The sequence below is a fragment of the Eptatretus burgeri genome, chromosome 7, assembly GCF_056783735.1.
Source record: "Eptatretus burgeri isolate ZD-2024b chromosome 7, Ebu_testis_v1, whole genome shotgun sequence".
Taxonomy (NCBI): Eukaryota; Metazoa; Chordata; class Myxini; order Myxiniformes; family Myxinidae; genus Eptatretus; species Eptatretus burgeri.
Genome location: NC_140967.1, coordinates 105734139 through 105741638, shown reverse-complemented (window position 1 = coordinate 105741638; position 7500 = coordinate 105734139). Strand labels below are relative to the sequence as shown.

Genomic DNA, 7500 nt, shown 5'->3' with positions numbered 1-7500 from the left:
ACCGGAAGTAAATATGATTATAACCACAAACTATTCAATCACTTCTGTCCAACATGTGATTACATTTTTCACCAGTTTTTACTCTTATTTAGCACAAAACTGAAACAAATTTGGAGGAAACCTGACATCCTCGATGCATTCTATGATTCTCGCATCCATCCCCCACTGTTAATTTATCCTCCACATTTTACACTCACTTCAATTTTAGAACCCATGAAAATAAAGATTTCCACGTGATCGTCTCCCAATCTGGACATATCGATCGTCTCAGTTGACAATATTTTAATGCTTTTTCGGTTTAACTAAAAAACAGCTTTTTCACTTTCCTTCTTCACTGTCTGCAGCAGTTTCATCAAGCCCTCTTAATGTCTGCCAACAGGGTGGTATCATCAGCATACCTTAGGTCGTTGATACATCTTCCTCCAATCCCGACTCCAGCCTCCATGTCATCCAAGTTTGATTTTTCATCGAAATTATTAAAATCACAAATGAATCGGTCAATTCCATCCCATAATAATAATGGCGTAATGATAATACTGGATCAACATGGGTCTGGCAGGATGCTATAGAGCATGTGTGGGCAACCCATTTGGCCAATGGCGATGTGTGGCCATTTCGCAAAAAATATGTGGCCAACTAACTCGTGGAATCATCAATAGTGTGTTTTTGCCAAAAAAAAAACTGGCAAAAAATTGGAGTTTGTTGCGCTTCTGTACAAGTACTTGAAAGATATTGATATTGTATGCATTGTCTATATTCGTGATACAATGTACTGTACAAGTACATTGTTTCCAGTACCCTGAAATAAATTAATTTGGCGAAAATTTTATTTTTTATTGAGTGTAGCAATTTCTGTGATCGACTGACCACATCCTTCCGTTTCCAAGAAAAAAAAAAATTGGTTGCCCGCCCCTGCCCTAGAGGTACGCACACTCGCCTCAAAGCTGTCTCGCCTGGGTTTGAATTCCGACCCAGCTATAAACTGTCAAGCCTGGTGTTGGCTTAACAATGGCTGGCTTCAGATCTTCGGGTCATGAATACAAGCCCTGTCTAACCGTTGAATTAACACCAGGTAGGGTTGACTCAGCCTCGCCATCCTCCTGAGGTTGGAAAATGAGTTCCAGTGTACTAGTAACAGGGGCACTGCATCTGCGGCAAGGCTGTGACCCAAAGCAATGATGCTATCTATGCACATCCTTGTGCTGCACATGAAGGAGGAGGAGTATAAACTGTCATCCCAGTGTTTCACAAGCAGGGTGATTCATAATCTCCCTCTCCCTCTCCCCCCTCTCCCCCCTCTCCCCCCTCTCTCTCCCCCTCTCCTCCCCCTCTCACTCCCCCTCTCTCTCCCCCTCTCTCTCTCTCCCCCCTCTATCTCTCCCCTCTATCTCTCCCCTCTCTCTCTCCCCTCTCTCTCCCCCTCTCTCTCCCCCCTCTCTCTCCCCCTCTCTTTCCCCCCTCTCTCTCCCCTCTCTCTCTCTCCTCTCTCTCTCCCCCTCTCTCTCCCGCCTCTCTCTCCCCCTCTCCCTCTCCCTCCTCTCCCTCTCCCTCCCTCTCCCTCTCCCTCCTCTCCCTCTCCCTCCTCTCCCTCCTCTCCCCCTCTCCCTCCTCTTCCCCCTCTCCCTCCTCTCCCTCTCTCTCCCTCCCCCTCTCTCTCTCTCCCCTCCCCCTCCCCCTCTTTCTCTTTCTCTTTCTCTCTCCTCTCTCCCCCCCTCTCTCTCTCTGTCCCTCCCTCTCTCTGTCCCTCCCTCTTTCTGTGCCATCCTTGCTTTTCACCCCTCCCAATACAATGCAGCACCCTCCTCCCACATCTCCCCTCTGTCTCTGGACATATCTAGATGATGGTTATGTCTGGACAGTGTTTGTCTCCAGACTTATTCGGGCTGGGTTCATCTCCGGACATGTCCAAGCGGTGTTTGTCTCCAGCCAGCTTTGCTCCGGACGCATCTGGGTGGTATTTATGTCTGGACGGGAGTTTTTCTCCGGACGGGAGTTTGTCTGCGGACCGTGTTTATAGTATGACCGGTATAAAATGGATTTCGGACATTATTTTGTTTCCATCTTCACTGTTATTCTCTGCACAATCATTTTGATGAGACATTATGAATCGTAATTAATGCTCTACCGCACATCTACCTTCCCTTCCTCTCACCTCACACTGTCTGCTCTCCCCCCCCTCCCCTCCTCACTCTCCCTCCCTCCTTTCTCCTTTCCCCTCCACCTCTTCACTCTCTCTCTCTCTCTCTCTCTCTCTCTCTCTCTCTCTCTCTCTCTCTCTCTCTCTCTCTCTCTCTCTCTCTCTCTCTCTCTCTCTCTCTCTCTCTCTCTTTTTCTCCCTCCCCCCTTTAGTATTACCGTCAGCGAAGCGACAAGTGGTATTTGCTCGTAAGATGTATAACGAGGAATTTAAAGGAGCACATCCAACTGAACCTTTGTACAAACATGAGCATGCAGCACACACTCTGAAGCCAACAATGGACTGTACTCTATGGACAATACCAACTGATGATCGAGGGTTCCATTTGTAGATAACGTTGCAGAAGAGAGTGCAGATGAAAGGGAAACACAAAGAGTGCAGACAATGTCACAAAGACAGTAAAAATGGAAGAATTAATTTACAGAGAAAGCACCACCATCCCCGTGGGCCTCTAGATCAAAGGAGATATTGTAGTAATTATCAGGGTCTTTGCACAGCATCGACGGGGCCAGTAAGAGCGACACTGTCAGAACGTCACTTAGTGCGGAGTCCTTGTGCGGAGAAGTGCTTCAGAGTACCACATAGTGTACGGAGCCCCGCGGAATGTGCGCTTTAAAGTCAGTTTTGACCCATGGTCGATTCAAGACCATTTGTTGTTGATTCTCTTCTGAGGTCCAGCATTCCTGGCGATTGAATCTTTATCAGAAGGAGGTGAAAGAAATTGATTGAAGGATGGAATGAACAGTTTAGCTCAAGATGAGACACATGAAGACTTGATTTATTTATTACCCCGCCACCGCGAAGCGAGAAGCAGGGTTAATAAGCAATTGATTAACTTTGACTGTGTCTAAAAATGCAAGTTTATGATCCAGGAACAACTTATTTTAAATTGGTCGTTATATTTTGAACATGAATCGGAAAACGAACCGACAGTTTTGCAGGACTTTGATTCTGAATTTGGCAAATTGCACAGAGTCTCGTTCAGATTGTGCATGCGCAGAGAGGAGTGAGATCATATTTGTACTCTCTGCTTGTCTGGCATTCCAAAAAAATTGAAAATCATTCCAAATGGGAAACTTACTGTTATAAAGGACACAAACAACCAGCACAAGGAACTCATGTAACATGTTAAATAAGGTGGTGTAATAGACGCTGCATCAACGGCGGTAAACTTCCGGAAAAAAATAGACTCTACGACTTTAAAGTCTTTATTTTATTTCAATTTAATGACATACCTGAACACCGTAGAACACAAATCACCTTTTTGGCACTTTCAAAAGCCTTCCGTTTCGCAGTACGTCATATCCACCAATCAAATTTCCCGCTCGCCGACCCTCCCCACATACTTTTTTTTTCTCTCAAGAATGAGCGGATATGATGCTCCATGAACTCTCCAGTTTATTTATTTATTGAAAATCATCCTCTGCAGTCTTACAACATGATACTAAATGTGACCGTCTGTCTGACCACCATACATTCGATCATTACTTATCCAATCTCAATCAAACTTGTCAGGGAGACAAGGGGGTCACACGATGCAGGTTTTCGCGTCTTCATTTGCACCCCTTCCCCAATGGGATTTGCTGCCTTGCACGAACTCCGTGTTCAGGTGTATATATAGCTTATCATTCCATTTCATGCGGCACACCAACCGGAAGTAAATATGATTATAACCACAAACTATTCAATCACTTCTGTCCAACATGTGATTACATTTTTCACCAGTTTTTACTCTTATTTAGCACAAAACTGAAACAAATTTGGAGGAAACCTGACATCCTCGATGCATTCTATGATTCTCGCATCCATCCCCCGCTGTTAATTTATCCTCCACATTTTACACTCACTTCAATTTTAGAACCCATGAAAATAAAGATTTCCACTATTTCCACGTGATCGTCTCCCAATCTGGACATATCGATCGTCTCAGTTGACAAGATTTTTATGCTTTTTCGGTTTAACTAAAAAACAGCTTTTTCACTTTCCTTCTTCACTGTCTGCAGCAGTTTCATCAAGCCCTCTTAATGTCTGCCAACAGGGTGGTATCATCAGCATACCTTAGGTCGTTGATACATCTTCCTCCAATCCCGACTCCAGCCTCCATGTCATCCAAGTTTGATTTTTCATCGAAATTATTAAAATCACAAATGAATCGGTCAATTCCATCCCATAATAATAATGGCGTAATGATAATACTGGATCAACATGGGTCTGGCAGGATGCTATAGAGCATGTGTGGGCAACCCATTTGGCCAATGGCGATGTGTGGCCATTTCGCAAAAAATATGTGGCCAACTAACTCGTGGAATCATCAATAGTGTGTTTTTGCCAAAAAAAAACTGGCAAAAAATTGGAGTTTGTTGCGCTTCTGTACAAGTACTTGAAAGATATTGGTATTGTATACATTGTCTATATTCGTGATACAATGTACTGTACAAGTACATTGTTTCCAGTACCCTGAAATAAATTAATTTAGGGAAAATTTTATTTTTTATTAAGTGTAGCAATTTCTGTGATCGACTGGCCACATCCTTCCGTTTCCAGGAAAAAAAAAATTGGTTGCCCGCCCCTGCCCTAGAGGTACGCACACTCGCCTCAAAGCTGTCTCGCCTGGGTTTGAATTCCGACCCAGCTATAAACTGTCAAGCCTGGTGTTGGCTTAATGGTGGCTGGCTTAAGATCCTCGGGTCATGAATACAAGCCCTGTCGAACCATTGAATTAACACCAGGTCGGGTTGATTCAGCCTGTCATCCTTCCGAGGTCGGCAAAATGAGTTCCTGCTTGCTGGGATGATTGAGCCATTCGAGGATCCTGTGTCGGAGTGGCCACCCATCCAGGATTGTGCCCAATAGCCCAGGAGACTGCTTCAGCAGCACTGACGCTCCGACCAATGTAGGGAAGGGTCTATATTCGTGATGGCACTCCAGTTTTGGAGCTACTGGTGCGAACAGGAATCGTAAATGGCAAGGAGTGTCTGGCAACGAAATCGAACTGATTGCTTGAAACGAGAAAGTTTGCAAACGGGATTGTTTGAGACTTGCTGTGAAAATGTCTTTCCATCAGCTTGGCCTCTACAATGACCTGTAACGTGATAGATGGGACTGTTTCTCGAATGGTCATGGCTTCCCAAACCAATTTTCACCTTAATGGATGAAAAAAACCCAAATAGAGTCACATTAACTACTAACAAGGATCGTGAGTGGAGAGTGGAGTGAAGAGGTCTGAGTAATGGAGCTGTGATGCCATTAAATTTGATTCCAAATGTCAAGAGGATCCTACCTTGTGTTGTGTGATTGTTATACTTTTACTGATCACCTACAGGTAATTCAGGGAAAAATTTGGTCGGGAAAAAGTGGAATCAAAAGGAGACATGAGGACTAAATTTCGACATCCTGAACTTTTCTTTACAGTGAATGTTTGCAGTTCAAAATATTCCAATTCTGGCTATAAAATTCGAAAGATCTGCATTCTGGTGATGTAATTCAGAAGACCACGCTTCTCATGTAATTGAGAAGAACCCGTTTCTGGTTATGTAATTGGGAAGATCCGGTTTCTGGTTATGTAGTTGGGAAGATCGGGATTCTGGTTATGTAGTTGGGAAGATCCAGATTCTGGTTATGTCATTGGGAAGATCCCGGTTCTGGTTATGTGGTTAGGAAGATACCGATTCTGGTTATGTAGTTGGTTAGAACGGGTTTCTGGTTATAAAGTTGGGAAGATCCCGATTCTCGTTATATGGTTGGGGAAATCCCGATTCTGGTTATGTAGTTGGGAAGATCTGGATTCTGGTTATGTTGTTGGGAAGATCTGGATTCTGGTTATGTAATTGAGAAAATCAGTTTCTGGTTATGTAGATGTGAAGAGCCTGAGTCTGGTTATGTGGTTGGGAAGATCCCAATTCTGGTTACGTAATTCAGAAGATCATGATTCTCGTTATGTAATTGAGAATATCCCGTTTCTGGTTATGTAGTTGGGAAGATCTGGATTCTGGTTATGTAGTTGGTAAGATCCTGATTCTGGTTGTGTAATTCAGAAGATCCCGTTTCTGGTTATGCAATGAGGAAGATCATGATTCTTGTTATGTAATTGAGAAGATCCCATTTCTGGTTATGTAGTTGGGAAGATCTGGATTCTGTTTATGTAGTTGGGAAGATCCTGATTCTGGTTGTGTAATTCAGAACATCCCGTTTCTGGTTATGCAATTCGGAAGATCATGATTCTTGTTATGTAATTGAGAAGATCCCGTTTCTGGTTATGTCGTTGGGAAGATCTGGATTCTGGTTATGTAGTTGGGAACATCCTGATTCTGGTTGTGTAATTCAGAAGATCCCGTTTCTGGTTATGCAATTCGGAAGATCATGATTCTTGTTATGTATTTGGGAAGATCCTGATTCTGGTTGTGTAATTCAGAAGATCCCGATTCTGGTTATGTAATTCAGAAGATCATGTGTCTCGTTTTGTAATTGAGAATATCCCGTTTCTGGTTATGTCATTGGGAAGATCTGGATTCTGGTTTTGTCGTTGGGAAGATCTGGATTCTGGTTATGTATTTTGGAAGATCTTGATTCTGGTTGTGTAATTCAGAAGATCCCGATTCTGGTTATGTAATTCAGAAGATCATGTGTCTCGTTTTGTAATTGAGAATATCCCGTTTCTGGTTATGTCGTTGGGAAGATCTGGATTCTGGTTTGGTCTTTGGGAAAATCTAGATTCTGGTTCTGTAATTGAGAAGATCCTGATTCTGGTTATGTAATTGAGAAGATCCCGTTTCTGGTTATGTAATTCAAAAGATCCCGTTTCTGGTTATGTAGTTGGGAAGATCTGGATTCTGGTTATGTAGTTGGGAAGATCTGGATTCTGGTTATGTCGTTGGGAATATTCGCATTCTGATTATTTCGTTGGGGAGATTCAGGTCCGACGTTCCGACCACTGAGTGGTCTTCATTCCAGACTGTACATGGTGGCCACAATGTATTGTCACCCCCCTTGTAAAAATTTACATGACCTTTTATCACATTATCTGACAACATTGAAGGGTTCTAGGTGTTGCACCACTTGCATTTGCAGTTCTCTTTTACTGTGTTACACATTTTACAGCACAAGCCTTCAGTGTCCAGGGGAGCCGTTCGTGCTCCATCATTTGTCATTATGGAGAATCATTTTGCGCCATTTCCAGTGGGACATTTTCTGGAGCGTTCTATGGGGTGATACAATTAAAAGGAAGTCTCCCTGCTTGTTTGAGGTCATCGGTGATTTTGTAGCGCTGCTGCGCAACAACCTCTTATGAAGCTCCAAAGGGAATT

The 7500-nt window shown here is 43.4% G+C and overlaps 1 protein-coding gene across 2 annotated transcripts in view; it reads left to right on the top strand.

The window, feature by feature from the left end:
* NSMAF (neutral sphingomyelinase activation associated factor) overlaps positions 1 to 7500 on the top strand; it is a 186827-nt gene that overhangs the window by 147851 nt on the left and 31476 nt on the right. The window lies entirely within an intron of this gene.